The sequence below is a fragment of the Ischnura elegans genome, chromosome 2 (genome assembly GCF_921293095.1).
Source record: "Ischnura elegans chromosome 2, ioIscEleg1.1, whole genome shotgun sequence".
NCBI lineage: Eukaryota > Metazoa > Arthropoda > Insecta > Odonata > Coenagrionidae > Ischnura > Ischnura elegans.
In genome coordinates, this window is record NC_060247.1 from 53,934,194 (window position 1) to 53,951,694 (window position 17,501).

The 17,501-nt window shown below is 43.7% G+C and overlaps 1 protein-coding gene across 1 annotated transcript in view; it reads left to right on the plus strand.

The window, feature by feature from the left end:
* Nucleotides 1-17,501, plus strand: part of LOC124174231 — a 167,959-nt gene that overhangs the window by 96,082 nt on the left and 54,376 nt on the right. The gene's annotated exons all lie outside the window — the stretch shown is intronic.

Genomic DNA, 17,501 nt, shown 5'->3' on the forward strand with positions numbered 1-17,501 from the left:
TTAAGGGATACTCTTTTGTGGCATGTATTTTTTGTTTTCATTACAAATCTTTATCCGGTTGTCTTACAATATTCAAGGGTTTTTCATTGTTACATCTAGTTTTGTAAAAGCTATCTGCACTACTTTCCAATGAAAATTTTTAAACCCCAGACTCTAACTTCCCTATTATTATTTTGGTGATCAAATCGTGTCCATGGTTGGGGATTTTAGTGAAAAAAATATTTTTATACGTTGCTAAGGAATGAATGGGAATCATCCCATGATCTGTGGACGACTGTAAGGGAACGTAGTTAATTTGATCGAGTTATGAAGGATATAAAAAATATTTATGTGGATATAAATAAATCTCATGGGAGAATTGAGTGGTGAGTTGCGTCACACCATTATGAGATTCCTTGTTTGAATTTGATAATGTACCTTAATATCTTTTCAAAGCAATGGAATCTGTTTCATGAAATCGCTTCTTCATGGTTTTGCTGAATAGTTATTTACATTTATTTTTTCTTGATCAATCGATCAATAAGTTTAACATAGTAACCAGAAATGTGTCCCTTTGTTCATAGTTCTTCATAATGGTAAACAAACGTAAGCTCGTGTTGTTGTCTGTCTAATTCTATTGCCCTATCCTTAATCGTGGAAGCCTTCATTTCTCAGACAACTACGGTGACTAAAAGGGAACCTTTTTAACCATGTCTGTCGCTTTAAAAAAATTGGCTGAAGTGATTTAGTTGTTATTTCTTCTGAGTGTTTCCTGTTAGGGATTTTCCTCGTACCTAGCAAAGTAGGTTGAGCTCACGAATGTTTTTGTGCTAAACGAATCTGATTTACATAAAATTAGACCAACACCTGCGGGGAATTGACTCCTGATCTTCCACCGGATCATTAGGTCTGCTATTTTGGTGCGGCCCTTTTTTTTTCTCATATTAGTCACCCAACCTGTTTTACTCGGTTATCGGTCGGCCTCTTGCACCCCTGTATGTCCTCCAGCAGGTTTCCCCCGGCTGTGCGCGTGATTTTGTGACCGGCGAGTGCTCCTTCGGTGGGCGCGGGGTCTCGGGGAAGAGGCGTGGAAGGCGCCGCCGCGTCGGGGTCGTTTGAGGTCAGCCTTTGGCGAGGATAGGGCAATGCTTCGTGGCTTCGGGTGACCATAGAGTGATCGTGCGTGCACTTGCCCCAAGTGCCCAGTTTACTCCCGCGATATCAGGAGCGCCGCCGTGCACGAATCTTCTTATTAAACGGTTCACACCGCACATATCATCGCCAGGGATGGAAATACAAACTAAACGAAAGTCAAAAACCAGTAAAATTTCAATAGTTTAGTTCCCAGGAGCGAAATGTAGAAACGAAACTAAATAGATTTAAAGTCGGGAGGCTAAACTCAGGATCGAAACGAAATCCGAGTCAGAACAACCTCGGGTCGAAACTGAACTAATAAGCTCTTATAAAAAATTTTTTTTTAAAAACCAGCCTTTATATTTAGATTACAGGGGATGAGCAACGTTTATATATGACACAAAGCAAAAAAACTCAGTGACCCCGAAAAACCAAAAGTGACGTATTAAAAAAGTGACTATATTTATTAAATTTTCAGTGAATGGTAAGCCCCCTGTGTTTCAAAATGCCACCCCTATGCTTTTAAATGCCTACCCCTATGTTAAAAATGCCACGAAACACGAAAATCGACCATTTGGAACTTCTTAGATCAAAAACATGTTTTGGGGGGCTATAGGTTGACTGGGGGGTGGTTAAAGGGGGGTTGGAGAGAAAAAGTTATATTTTCATGTATTGTCATCGGAAATGAAGAAGTGTGCAAAATTTCAGCGTTTTTGCTTCACAGGAAGTGAGTCAAATTTCAGTTACAAGATTTGTACCAGACAAACAGACAGGTTGGTGAGTTGATATAAAGACTGTAAAAATCGGGGACGAAACGAAACGCAGATAATGTTTCGCACCGGAGTGACAACGTGCTTCACCTCCGAACAGTTTAGTTTCGACCCACACACCGAGTACGAAGTACGGTTGAATGAAATAGAGGTTCGGCCTACCCCCAATAGATGCATGGGGCACTCATATTTTTACCACGAACAGGAGAACGGTGAACGCAAACTGGGCATTCGAATTTTAAGCTCGATGTTTTAACCTCCCTGCAGTGGCGCCGACTCCATGGGGCCTGAGGGGACCCGAGCCCCCTCAAAGATTCGTTAGGGGGGGCTGAGCCCCTTCAATAATTCAAGAAAATAATTAAGTTATATTATGCTTCGGGAAAATCACAAAAATATATTGGTATTTTCCCATGTTTGACGATAGATACCTTTTAAAATGCATTCAATAATGTGTTAAAACAAATAATTTTAAGGTAGTAAGCAGGTTAACTGAAAACAAGTGGTGTGAATTATGATAGTGTTACGGTGCTGAGACACACTTTGAATTTAACCTCTTCCCGGGGTAAGACCCCCGATATGGGCCCCCCCAATATTTTTTATAAGTCGGCGCCCCTGCCTCCCTGCACGCATGTCAAACGTACTGGGTCGAAACTATTCTATCTTATCCCCCTCCACTCAACTTCTGGGATCAAAACTTAACTATGAGCAGCGGAGTTTCTATTAATTTAGTTTCGTTCCTGGGAGTAAACTTTCGTCCCGGGTCGAAACTAAACTCCTTGGTGATTTAAATTTCGTGCGGGAACGAATATATTATAAAGCTAGGTCTAGTACATATTTTCATTTCCTCCAGGTCGAAACAAAGCATTTTCGTCTCGTTTCACTTGCCATCCCTGATCATCACGCATTGCGATAGAATTTTGCCATGTTTTTTACCATTTTAACTGTTTCACATGTTCGAGTTCGGGTTTGTTCATGTCCATAGCAATCCCCTGATTTCTGGTCTGATCGTACCTCGCAGTCCTGTGTGCTTGGTCTCAGTCCGGCTAGCGAGCCCAAGTCTGATTAAGGCTAGGACGAGTACTGTATGTCTTGTATGAAATCACCCCGTGCCACACACCCTAGTAGTGGCTTGTACGGTACCTCGTTTATATAGATAAAAATTTCTATCTTCTAAACTTGTGTATGGGCAGTTTAGGACTGAGCAACCCGTTTTAATGGCGACGGGTGGGATTCTATATTTATGTACTCTTAGATACACCTTCCGCACTAGAATAATCTTCATCTACTCTGCATGGTATTTAGGAGTCATATAATTGGATGGTTGATATTGATGTTGACGGTGGGTTTGATAGACTGACCTCGCCGTGTTTTTGCTGGGAGGTACATACCGATGATCATCACATGTTACTAGCAGCGTCTTCATAATTATTTTTTTTTCTTAATTGCTAGTGATAAGTATTTTATATATTCTTGGGGGTTCTATTTTGTGTTCTTGCTTTTACTCTCAGAGGAAATCTTCATGTAAGAATATGGTTAAAATTCTTATGACAATTGTGAATTTTTAGTATTGGTTCTTCTCTGCTGGATATTTCCGTACATAATCCTTCAAATTTTATCGAAACAATTATTGAAAATAGGCCTAGTTCTGTTCAAGCAATTTCATTCCTCCCTGGAAAGTGCCATTACCGAAGATATATTTGCTTACTCGCATGGAACAACATAATTTGCCAGTTAGTATCCCTTGGGGAAAAATTAAAAAAAAACGGTGTCCCACCTGGATGGCGAATTTTTCTTTTTGTTTTCCCGATCCGCGGACTTCTCCAAACGACTTTCTTCTTTCCCCTCCATTAAAGTTCCTTTTTTTCTCTTGACTTCCGCTGTCATCCCCATCCGATGTTTCCGCTCACACAACCTAATGGAAGTTTTGGACGAATCGGCAACGTCGCGTCTGGGTTTTTACCTCCTTGAGATTGAAGGGCGAAGGGTGTAAAAAAAAAACAAGGAACGAGGTAGCGGCGAAGGATGAGGAGGAAGAAGCGAAAGGTTTGAAGATGGGATGGGGTGCGGTAAGAGGAGATGGAAACGTAAGGAGGAGGAGGTGGGTAAGGAATCGCAGGGGGGAAAGGGGAGGGAATGGCGAGATGGGAGGGGAGGGGGTAGGAGGGGTTGAATTGGTGAGGGAGAGGAGTGTGGGGAGTCGGCGAAAATATGGGGGGTGCAAGCGTGGTGGATAAGTTTGGAAAAAAAAGTCTGCAGTTGCTGGCTTGGTTGGAGGGGAGAAGAAGAGCCCTTGGGACAGTCTGGAAATGGGTGAAGGAATTGATCTGTGTCTCACGGGAGGGGGTTCTCGCTTGTTTTTGGGGTAGGGCGCTGGGGCGAGTGTGTGGGAAGAAGATTGTTTCTTCCCCCCAATTCTTCCTTTCCCCACTTCGTGTTGAGTTCGAGGTGGAATTAGGTCTGCAGTCGTGTTGGATTAATCGGTCGCAGGGTTCACTTCTGCTCTTGTTCTTGCGCGCGCGGGGGGTACAGGCCAGTGTGTCTGAATTGAGATATCAATTCGCGGCCAATCAAAATACACGAGTGACGAACTCTTTGGTTGGTCTATCAATGCTTGGACTACATTGTTGAAAGAAGTGGTTTTTGGATCCTATATCAGGCTCAAATATTTTTCTAGGAGCGAGTCATTTGGTGTGATGCCAATTCGAAAGGCTTGTAACTTGTACTGCAGTACCGAATCCAGTATAGGGACAAGCCCTCCCCCAATCCCCTTGAAAAAACAATAAACAAAACTTCGAGGCGAATCAAATATGAAGAACCATTCAACAAAAAAATTAAAAAGCTATTTCCTATAGTCCCCCGTAGCCTCTCTTTGGATCCGCCACTGTTGTATTGTCCATTTAAATAATTTTTGTGCCGCCTTTGCTTTTTTTGCTCCTTCTGATTCTCCCTGCAAACCTGTCACATTCTGCTAGTCCGGACGTACATAAATAAATTAGCATCCTATATTTATCGCTTGCGATGAGGTTTAGGTAAACCTGCCTATTGTTAAATGCTATTATCCTTGGTGAAACGCGATTTCCACCTACTAATACTAATATGGCTAAAATCGCTCCAAGAGATCATAGAGCTTCGGTATTTTCTTTCTGGGGCCTTCGTTTTCCTAAAAAATGGAATTTTTGAGAGAATAAATATAAATCCTTATAAGAGAAGTATGCCTATGGATGCATGGTGTCTTGCATTCATTATCGTAATGTTGTAGATAACTGATATTTTATTTCGCCCATCTTGTGGATTGTTGACGAATATATCAGCCTTTGGCACTTCTGACACCTGTACGCCTCACTTAAAAACATGACCATGTCCCGTTAGCGCTGCGTGAATTTTAGTGACCGCTGAAAGAATTTGTCGATGTGCGGGAATGAATTTTATTCAAAATCCCTTCGAGTAGCGTTCGTATCCGTCATAAGTATTTTGAATAGATAGCGAAGAGAATGCTAACTGTTGGGTTTGATAGAAAAATATTCGGCGAGTTACAACTCTTGTAGGGCATTTATACTTTTTTGTTTATAATATAAGTTTTCCTTCGTATTTTTTAGTTATGGTACCGAGGCGTAACGTATGTAACTAAAGTAGCATCCTTTATCTTTCGATCCCGATGATGTTCATGTAAACCCGCCGATTGTTAAATTCTATTAACCGTACGAAAACCGTAAGGCACTTGATAATGACCTCTATGGATGGAAACATGTCGTACCACGGAAATAAATCAGTGGTAGTCAACGAAGTCTTATTTTCATTTTCGAATATCAACTTCCACATAGTTGAGCCTGATACCATGGAACGAGCTATTAACTGTGGTGAATCACGATTGCCACCTGTACTAAGGGGCTTAAATCGCTTCAAGCGATCGTAGATGTTCAAAATATTCTCTCTACCGCCTTTGATTTCCATTAATATACGTTTCTTGTATCCTTATAAGAAAAGTATGCATATAAATGCATGATTTCTTATATTCATTCCCGTATTGTTGTAACTAAAGGCCTGTATATACGATACATTAACCCGTACGAGTTAATGTGTAAAGGTATGAACGAGTGAATGAACATGAAAATGCACCGTGTAGCGACCCAACTTGTGCGAATGCATGAACAGAAAATAAAACCCCTTCTAATTTGGCTCATGCATTCGTACATGTTCCGTTCCGGTCCACAAATATCAATGACGCGAGCAGACATTAACTCGTATGGGTTAATTTACCGTGTAAACAGGCATTAACAGATATTTTATTTCGCTTTCCGTTTCGCATTACACAAGTTTGACTTCCGCAAGCCGAAGGGGTTTTTTTTTAAATCGAGGGTTTGGGTCCATCTTGACGAAGATGGAGCGAGTCAATCGGGTCTCGACATTGGAGGAGGAGGATGAACTCTGCCGCGTTCTTTCCCCTCCGGCTCTGTTTCCCGTGGCAATTGATTCCATACATCCCTAACCGCCATCCCCACCAACCCCACCCCACGTGCCATTCCAACTCCGTTGCCCCCCCTCCCCTTGGTCTATCGCCGACCACCTGTATCCCCCCTCCCCCTCATTTTTTCCCTTCCCCTCCCCAACCATCCTCTCCCCCCCCTTAATCATCTACGCCCAGACGGTCACCCACCCACACCGTGGCCGCCGCGAGAGCCTTCCTCCTCCGTCAACTGACATGCCAGCAGTCTCAAACGCCCACTCGGCGGCGTTGCCAAGTTGAGCCATCCCTCTTCTCTCCTTGATTGACTGCTGGATGCTTGATGCCCCCTCCGCGTGCTGTGAAAGCTTCGAATGCGACAGCTTTTGACGTGCCGTTATTTTTGTTAAAAAAAAATCGGAGTCCCATTTCCAGGATTCTGGGTTTCTTTTGTCCTCGTCGACGTCTAGTTGCAGTCAAGGCCCACGATGTTATTTGTTGTGGTTTTTGTCCCCGATGACGTCGAATTGATGGTAGAGAAAGTAAATAATTTTGTGGCATTGACTGATAATGTAACTGAGAACACCTATCGAGCGTGCGCTCAGCGTTTTCAAATCGAGGAGCGCCCGAGTAAAGTGCAAAGTAGCTTTTTTGGGATAGGCTGCTGACACTTAGAAAAAATACTCACAGACGATTGGTGATCGAGAAATTGTAAGTCGTACAACAAAGGTATAACCCCTTACCCAGATACAGAGGCTCAAACAAGACCAAACGTCAAAAAAAACTCCTGCTCTCAATTTTCTTTGGAAATCTTAATACTAAACTGATAAAGAGTAGGATTTTTATGTAATAAAAAACAATGCCATTTGTAAACAGACTGCTTTATCCATTACTACTATGCAGAAGTTTTTTGAAATATTTAAGAATATTTAAGTAATTTTACGTCACAAAATAGCGGACCCTATTTTCACGCACTAAGCTGCGTCTCCTTTCTGTACAACTTCCTAGTATTCAAAACCATTTTTGAGCATTCTTCTTTACTAATCTGGATATGACCTCACGTACCTAATCGGTTATTATCTTGGATAACGTGGAAATCATGCCACTCAGCAGTTATTTTAAGATGTGATCTATGTCGTCGTTCGAGGGGCTAACGCGACGGAGATATGGGCTTATATCGCCTCTGCGAAAATAGAGAAAGAGCGGTCTACGGTCGATGCGCGTCCAACCGCCAACACGTTTGCCTCGTTTGCATTCCTCTCGGGTCGGGTAACAGCTTTTCGAGATCCATGACATTGAAGATTTCGGCGGCCGGATCATTTTTTTGTCTAGCGGGCGTCTTCTCCTCACTAAGGAGGACGGGCCGTGGTGTGAGGCTGCGGCAGTGGGCGTCCCTCGGTCTGAAGGCGAGAGGGAGTGGGGAGGTAGCGGCCCTATTGGGATCTCGTCACTCATTTTCCTTTGTAGTCTGCTGTTCGCCTCTCCATTGCCTAAAAGGCGTGAGGTGTGTGAACGGAATGAGATGAGGCGGTGGTCAGTGCGGCGGGCTATCCCCGCCTCGTCGGTTTTGTTCGGCAGTCGATGAGACCCCTTTGTCATCCTTATCTGTCCGCGGATCCTTGGCCATCGTCGTCCTGTCGAACTCACTTATGTGTGACGCGATTCGTAATGCAAAGTTTGAATTCGTATCGCCACGCTAATGTGTTTAAATGCGATATGTATTCCCTATTGTTTTTGTCCTTGAAGAAAACTTGTTTAGGTCTGTGATTTGATTTGACGTTGGACGGCAGTCTGTTTATCATTCGAAGATTAATACAAACAAATTATACACCGCGACTTTGAATTGCGTTTTGGTTTCGAAGAGTTCAAGCGAGTTTACTGTAATTAAGATGCTTAAATTATCCGTTAGTATGAGTGGCATTTGGTAACTGAGAATTAAAAGTTATTGTGTGGTTTAACTGATTAAAGTCTTCGATATACTTTTAATTAGTCATTTCGATCGATTCAACACGCATGTTTTTTTTGCCAAACTCTGATTTCGTTTGTCATATCTTAAGTAGTAACCTTTGTGAATGACTTACACGAGCTATTCATTAACGTTTTGGAGCCGAATCTGCATTTAAAAGTAGCGCATCATTCCATTGGCACCGTAAAAATAAATTGAAGTTTCTTATGTTCATCTACCCATTCGTAGTGAGAATTGTCGATCAGAACGATGAGAATGAAGCGAAGGAATATATGTTGGAGGACTTCCAATTATGGTAATCGTATTGTGTTACGGGGCGTATTACCATCCAGCCCAACAGGGCAATAACATATTCCATTCAAATTACGACAAGGCTGCGTCAGCATTTTCTCTCGAAGCTTGTCATCGGCGTAAAATGAACTAGCGAGCAATTTGTTCCCGTCGGAGGCGGCCCCTCCTCCCTCCGTGTCGGATAACAGTCGACCGTTGTGTGTTTTGCGACCGTCTGTCTGCGGGCCACTCCCGCCTCATTTCACCAGCCGATTCTGCAACAGGATGTATTTTGGCCAATTTTTTTTTATATTGTTCGGATAGGGAAGCCCCCTCCTCCACCCTCTAGTTCTTTTTTTTTTAATTCTGTCGCGAGTGGGCGAGCCGACGTCTGGGAGTTGGAGGACGCCGCCGCGTGATGGACTGAACTCAAGCGGCGGGTTCATGGGAAGGGCGGAGAAATTGCCGTCGACGGCGCGGCTGCGGCTCAGCGGGCGAGACGGCCGCCGACCTTCATGCTGTGCGCTTGGCGAGCGGGGCGGGCTGGGGAAATGCCTGGGGAGAGGCCGGGGAGGGCGTGAGTAAGCCTCCGAGGTATGCTGTGTCGCGTTCTGCCCCCATGGTTCCCTGCGTGAGCGGGAGAGCGGAGGGCTTCGCCTCTTTCTGGGTGTGGGAGGAGGAGGGGGGTTGGTGGTGCCGCCGCGACCTTCTGGCTCTGGCGGATATCGTTTCGGCCCGTGGAGAGGGAAAGTGGTGTGTGTTGCTGATGTCTAGTGCGAAAAGTTTATCGCTCTCTTTCTCCGTCCTATCGCCTCTCTCAGCCTTTATCAGCGTCGATGCTTGTTGGGAGGGCCTGGGGTTTTTGTGCGAGGGTGGGTAGATTATGAGTGGGCTGTTTTTAGGGTGGCCAAGTCCGTGCCTCTCGCAATCTGCGAAGCAGCTGGATTCCGGAAGGGACCGTCTGCGTGAGATATGAGAACTTTTGCCGACGATGAGACTGTTTCCGGGGACTTGTTAAACAAGGCGGTTGTTTTCTGACACGTTTCGTGTTGATACTAGGCATTTTTCAGTTTTCTTTCCCTTGTCGGCTTCGTGCATTGTCGCTGAATGTCCTACTGGAATTTATTTTTTATTAACGAACTTCGCCGCCCTGAAAACTGCGCATTTTATGGCCTTTACAGTGGGATATAAGCGGAAATGTTTCTAATTTATTTACAACGAGGGACGAAACGGCATTGGGCAACCTTCTGTTTGGCAGACGAGGAATTTACACCAACGCCACCGAGGCTGACAAATTGAAATAGGAATTAGTGCATGGCATCGCCTTCAGTTTAGCCGTGTTTGTGGTAGGCAGTACAACATGAATAAATTAGTTTAATAATATTAGGTAGTAATTGTTGCCAGTCACGAAATTGGTCACCTTGGTGCCTCATAACCGAGACTTTGAAGTGAAACACTTCTCGGAATCCCTCCAATACTTGACGATACAAATATTGTTGCTGCATATCCTTTTTCTTTTCTCAAATGACGTTCAATGGCGCAAATGCATATTTACGATAACATGTATTCTCCGAGTAGGTCTCTGAAATTTCCATTAATACAATAATTACTAAATATCCACTTTTTTACCGTAGTACTAAGCTATAATATCTTCTAAAAGATTCTCTAAATTCTCAAAATGATTTCCGTTTTTTTGTTTAGTCTCCATTGCCCTTTTTATGGATCATACTTACTTATATTGATGCCCATTCCTTTCGCCGTATCAATCTTAATCAGCGTGTTTGTATTCTAGATCCTAATTATCAATCCATTGGTGTGGCTAAAACTCCATTAGCCCCGAACTTGATTGGTATCTGAACTCATTCATAGAAAAATTTTTCTTCCGCAAAACCATGGGTTTATAGCATCTTTCACTCTAGGTATTGACCTATCCATTTGAAGAAACAGTGTATCTTCTTCCCTCACTGGAACGCTTCCATGAACTGTTTAAGACTCGGTCCGATTCCCTCCTCGCTGGGTGCCAGCCCTGTATGAATCAGGACCTCTCCTCCACCTGTTCCCGTCTCCCCTCCACGACAGGTCGTTGATCTCGATTCGCTCCCCTCTCCCTCGCCTCCCACGCGGCCCTCGCTCGCCGAATCCAAGATTCTCCTCCGTTCGCCTCTCTGCCCATTGTTCGATAGGAGTGGGGGACACCTTCACTCACACCTTCTACATCAGTTTTTTGTCTGAATATCGTGCTCCTGTCGGCTATTTAATTTTTCTGTGGAATTATATAATGGAATGGTGGGTGGTGAAATGATATTTTGTGGTTTGTAATCAACGTAGAATAGTGAAATTATAAGTGATTATTATTTCGTAATAATCACTTGTATTTGCTAATATGTACTTATATCATGCTCCTGTCCTGTTTTTATTTTCTCCGTGGTTATTTTTAAATGGAATTGTAGGTAATGAAATGATATTTTGTAGTTTGTAATCAACGTTGAACAGTGAAATAAAAAGTGATTATTATTTCATATTGCTCACGAACATCGAGAAAACGGCTATCGCTACTCGCATGAAATAATTTATTCAGTGTCGTAACTAGGAGTATGCTTTTGGGGGGATGGGATGGTCAGGGATGGCGACGGGGGGAGGGGTGAACGGCAAATTTTTGGAAAATTGCATGCCTGGAAATACATTTTTACATAATATTGGCAATAAAGATTTAACTTTAAGCAGATGCAGTTATTACATTCCATAACTAGATAATATCTTTAAAAATATTTTTCTCTGAGGCTGTTGGGGGGGGGGGGGATCTATCCCCTCATAGTTACGCTACTGCATTTATTCCATCCAATGTATCAAATTTCATGAAATAATAGTTCATTATGTACATTATGGATGTTTTAACATTGTTTAACTTTCAAAACATTCCAGTTTTCCCCCTAAATAGTGCTAAAACTGTAGATACACTCGTCATTGCGCGATTTGGCATCGGAAGTTTATTACGAGCTAGACTCGTCATTCCAGCGCAAGGAGTTAAATCTTTCAAACCCATCGTTCTCTTGTACTCCTCCTTGCTTCCTTCACGGCAGCTTAGCACGGCTCTCGTCAACGTCAGTGGCGGAGATGTGCGCCCCCTCCGCTGTTGTGAAGGGAAAAATGAGAGGAAAGAAATAACTCGCATAGCGCGGAACTTGGTTCGGTTGAATAGTAGACGCTGTGGTGTTGGATTGGGAGGCAGTGCGCGAACACAATTCCCTCTCCGCCTCTTTTCACACCCTCCCCCATTTGCTCCTCTTCTCACGTTTTTCTTCCTTCCTCTCCCTTCTGCATCTCTCGTCTTGGTTTATTCATTTCATCTCCTCCTCCCCGTATTTTCATCCTCCCTGCACCATTGTACCATCTCCTCAGTCGCGAGCAGTGCATCCGCCTTCTCCGGTAATGAAGGCGTCGCGCCGAGGATTCTTAGTGGACCTTCTTTTCAGGACGGCGTGCTTCGATCCGCGATGTTTGCCCCCCCAGACCCTCCTCACCCCCCGCTCCTTATTGGTTTTTTATTCCGCACCCCTTTCGACACCCCCCCCCGAAATTCCCCTCGGCTCCCCCCAGCCTCAACTCCTCGTCCTTATCCACCCTGACTGAGATCCCTTCTCTTTTTGAGAGGAGTAGGTCTTGAATCGCTCGACGATTTCTTATACATATATCGAAAGTTTCTTATTGTCTCATTCCTCGTTGCGGATGCCTTGGAAGACGCTCATCGAGCCAGCTGGAAGTTGAATACGAGATCTTCCCAACTTGTATCATTGGTGTTTTATCATCGTCAAGGGAGATATGTTTGGTTTCACTCCTGCCCTTCATCTGTTCCCCGAATCTGTCCCGATATTTCAATATTTGAGGCGTTTCTTGTGTGCTTGAAAGTGTTAAACTCTATGATTGACTCTAAGACCAATATATGAATGCTGTAGATAATAAATGGCTCGATTAAATGGCTCCTACTAAATTTTATAAAGCACTATTTATATCTAAGTTCATTCCTTTCGCCATATATTTTTTGTTTGGTATGTTTGTATCCTAGATTCTAATTGCCAATTCATTTGTGTGGCTAAAATTCCATGAGCATTTAAGGAATATTTGTCTTTAAGTTATTATTTCTATAGTTTTTACGTTGTGTAGGGTATTTAGAAAGTGTTTTGCAATATCCATTAATGCATCGAAAGTATAACTGTGCTTTTTACCCACTTCCATTGAAAATGAACATCTTTCCATGCGATAAACCAGGTGGTGCTATGGTCGCCTATTCGACTGCTCATATTTTAATGCAAGCCATATTAAATTCCATTAATTTTCTCAGACGAACAATAGAACTCACGTTGATGTGATTGTTGCGTTAATGTAATCGCAAAATGACCCTTTATTGATGTTCTCGCTCGGTGTGATATTGAGCTGAACACGGGGGGGGGGGGGGTGTCACAGGGGATTTTGGTTTCACCCCCCCCAACTTGATCAAAAAAATTTTAATTATTATTAATTTAATAATTTATGTACGCTTAAATGTCTAAAATTGATCTATTTAATCTGGCGTTATGAATAAAAATGGAATATTTTAGGCTCCAGAATACGTAATCAATTCGTATTTTAAAATAATTTGCACGGGAGAACGACCCTCTTCCATTATTCCATATTGTCTCAGTATTACGTACTACCCGGACCAAGGCCATGACCCCACACCCTCAAATTTTATGCAGTATCCGCCCCTGTCTGCACTGCAATTCATGATCGCGATTTCATTTAGCAGCCGATTTCCTCTCGCCCTGATTGTATCACCACGGAAGCGGCCTCGCTTGACGACGATTCCCGGAATGGCTCTGAATCGGGCTCCCCGAAAAACGGTCGCCTCCCTGCCCGTCGTTTTATGTCGAATCCACCCGTCGACGACACGTCCGTCCTCCGTAAATGAAATGAGCGGCGTCGCCGTCGGAGCGCCCCGGTCGCGCCTTGCTCCTTCTCCGGGAGCAATGTCGTGAGCGTGAGAGAGGGGGTTTAAGTAGTATTGATGTGTGTGTGTTTGTACGGTGGGTAGCGTAGGAGGAGGAGGCGGTGGTGGTATGTGCCGGGAGGGAGCGAGTTTTGGAGGGCTTTGCAGGAGAAAGAGCGAGGCAGAGAGAGATCCCTGACCTTCGCTCTACGTCGCACCTGAGGTCTTGCCATGGCCACGCCTGCGCTCTCCCATCGCTTCACTCTCCTCCTCCCTTCTTCGCGCGCCTCCTCTCTCTCTCTGCCTCGACGACTCCAGGGTAAGGTAAGGAGGCGCGCGGAGTGTTGAGTCCCGCTGTGCCGGGTCGATTCATATGCCTCCGCTCTCCTGCCCTCCACCGCGCCCGCCATCCCCCACACGACTCTCGCGGAAAATTCCGACCTCCTCCCCCCCTCCCGCTCTCTTCCTCGTGGTGTTCCTCCCTCTCTCCTGCGGCGATCGATAGACCTCTTCCCGACAACTTTACCTTCCTCCCTCCCTCTCTTCCCTTCTTCCACTAGGATCTCTCTTTCTCCCTCTCTCCTTGTTGAGATCTCCTCTTTCTCTCTCTTGTCCGAGTGATGACGTCTTCACAAAAGCCTCCACCTCACCCATCTCTTCCCCCGGTCGTCTCAAGGCTTCATTCCTTTTTTTTATATGAGAGAGGGAGGTATTTTTACGCGTGAGATTTTTTATTCCTTTTTTTTTCTCTCATAATATTTTTTATCAACTTTTCTATCGCTCGAGGAGTTTTTCTACGTTTTTTTTCTTCTTCTTTAAAGTCGGTCACACCTTTTGCCTCGTAGTAATGTTTTCCTTTACTCTCCTGGTGAATTTTCTTTTTTTTTATTCGGGGGATCTGTGTGTGTGAGTGAGCTTCCTGTTAGCGTAGGGCGGGAGGAAGGACCGGTGAATGTGGGCTTGGATGTGGTTGTGCGAGGCCGTGAGAGGACACTTAAAGCTATTCATGAGAATCTCTCCCTATCTCCCCTTTTTTCTCCTTCCCTTCTCTCTCTCTCTCTCTTTGCAAGATTTAATTTCAAGAAAAGTCATCTCCCCGTGGCATTCTGTTGTTTCATATTTAAAAAGTAGTGAAAGGCGAAAATGTAAGGCTCGTGTTTTATTCAGCTCTGGCGACACTTACCAAAATTAAACGAACTATGTTTTCTCGAGGGAGAGAAATTTCTTGGCCACTTGCGTAAGGTAAAGCGAATAGTTATTTCTCTAGTTCTTTTGGAGAGAGGTGTTTCTTTAATCTCACTGGTTTTACGATTTCTTTTTTTGCCCCGATGTTAATGAGGAGAACTGTGGCGCAAAATATTGGATATTTTGAAAGTGTTGTAGGTAATGAATTCTTGCCCACGAAATTCTAAATATGTTTGTCGTAATTTTAACCCCGTTGCTCGCAGTACTAAATATTATGGAATAACTATCTAATTGGAATTTGAGGGAAATGACAATTCCTTCACGTATCACAGTCGTTGTTGTGATAAACTGAACTATGCATTAATACACAATTAAATTAATATCTGGAAAGCTTTGTTCAATAGCTTTCGTTTAATCAATAGCGTCTACATATTTACCCAAATACATTCTCAAAATAACTGCAAAATATGAAGTACCTTTTCACTCCAAAAATCTTAAATCTTCTGTCCTGTTATTTTTATTTATCTTCTTCCATCCCACTAAATTTTACCCTGGGTTTTTATCTAAATTTTCAAAGAAATCCTAAGAGACCACCCTTCTAATTTATGCGACACCATTATGTTTCTAAAGGAAATAAGTCTTTATAATAACATTTAAACATACTCACCTATTTCACTAATTTAACGTTCACTGTACCTAAGTTATTATACTATTACTACCGGCATCGTTAGCGGTGGAGTAAAGTTCTCGCCTGCCACACTAGAGGTCGCGGGTTCGAGTCCCGCCATGGTAGGTAGGTAGGAACTCCAGGGAATTGTTGTTATTGCACATGTAATCGCTAAATTTGTTGAACACCCCGATGTGAAATGGCCAACATGTGCTGTATTCGGTGGCAGGGTGAATAAATATGATTTGAATTAAATGATTGGGTAGTTGTGCAAAATGACTTTGCAGTCAACGAACCCTAAATCTCAATTCCACTTCTTCATTCTTTAAAAAATGATATGGCAGGAAATTGATCCACTTTGCCCTAGCCAGGCGATTTGTCCTATCCGTGGGCTCCGGCAAATTTCCCGGTGCTCGAGCGATTCCACGTCATCCTCGAGGCGTTAAGAGGCCCAGGAATCCAGATAACAGTATTTGCGCGGGTGTCTGGGAGAGAGGCGTATCGCGATTATTCCCTCGGTGGTGTTTTCAAGCCGGCCGCGCTTTTTCCGCCTCGACTGACTTTTTCACCGTGACGATCTGAGACGGTGGACAGACCTTTTGGAAAATTTTAAGTATATCGGTACTTGCCATGGTGATAACTTAACGGAGTCATCCGCAATGAAATTGCGCGAAAACACCGTGGAGAAAACGTCATTCGCATTCACCAGTGGAGGATTTGGTGCTTTCCCGGCGAATGCTGTTGATAAAATCTTCACTGGAAATCAGCCGGGTAAGGATGGACATTGCTGCCAGCGTTTCAATGGCCTTCTCTGCCATCGTCTTCAGGGCTTCATTCGCCCTGCAGCAGTTGGCAGCAACGTCCATCCTTACCCGGCTGATTTCCCGTGAAGACTTTATCAACGCATTGACCGGTATTCGAACCCTGATCCCCCGATTTTCCAGTCGACTGCTTTACCCAGTCGTCATTTTCCTCTGTGGACTCTATCGACCTTTCGGAGTCGAAAGTTCATAAAACTACTGGAAGACTTCATATTTTTCCTGTAGCTATTAGGTAGCGACGCAATGATTGGGGAACAAACGAGCGGTCTGCTTTCTGTCTGGGCTAACTTCTAGGGTTTGGTACTGGGCCTCTCATACTTCCGGTGCCCATTGGGGTTCCCGGTTTTTGTTCGGTTTTGTCCACAAGATTAGACTATTGTGAAAGTTGTTGGAAAAGGGCCTAAGCGAAAGAAGGGTCGGGTCCCACAAACGTCACTTTTATTGCTTGTTACTCCCGGAACAATGGGATCAGAAGCGACACCTGCTGTTCGACTCCTGAGCCAGGGGAAGCCGAAAGGGCGGCTTGGTGGCAGAATGGCGGGCTGAAGGATTGCCGTTGTCCTTGTCTCACGTTGACTTTCCACGGCGACTGATAAGCCTGGCCTCTCACGTCTGCGACGCTTGGGGATAACGCACGGGTGGATCGGCAGGTGCAGAGGGGCCCTCGCTTCACCATATACAGTAAATTGAAAAGCGATCGTTTTGGTATCCTAAACTTAGATTTTCTCTGCATCAAAGCCCGAAGTATTTTTGGACCCCCTTTGATATATTTATTGTCACTTGGCGCTTTCTAAGTGTTGGTTATTATAGATAGATTGATGTCTTTTTTCGGGCGAGGTTTAGACTTAAAGACCCCTCTTCCGCCTAACCCCTCGTTAGCGTCATTAAATACAAATATACACTTGTATATAAATGTGAATAAGCATTTACTAAAGAAAAAAATACAATTACAATATTCACTATAAGTGAAGTGAAATGACGAACCAGATAAACAAAAGGTTGAAATTTCAGTTGTTTATGTTGAAATTTTGTGTGAAAAAGCTTTCTGTTTGTGGGAAAAAAAACATGAGGATAAGGGAGTAATATTCTTTAGCGAAAAAACGCACTGCAGGAGAACGCCCTAGGGAATTTAGTTTTATTATTAGGGTATATCTAACAGTGCGGCTGCTATTATCTGTAATACAAATTTGTGGTCTCTTTACTCGTAATTGTATTTCTGTCTAGATTATGCATTTATTCTTTTTAAATGTAATTTATGTTTTCATCCATCCTCTATCGCTTGAATATGTTGTGATTTGTTTGCAG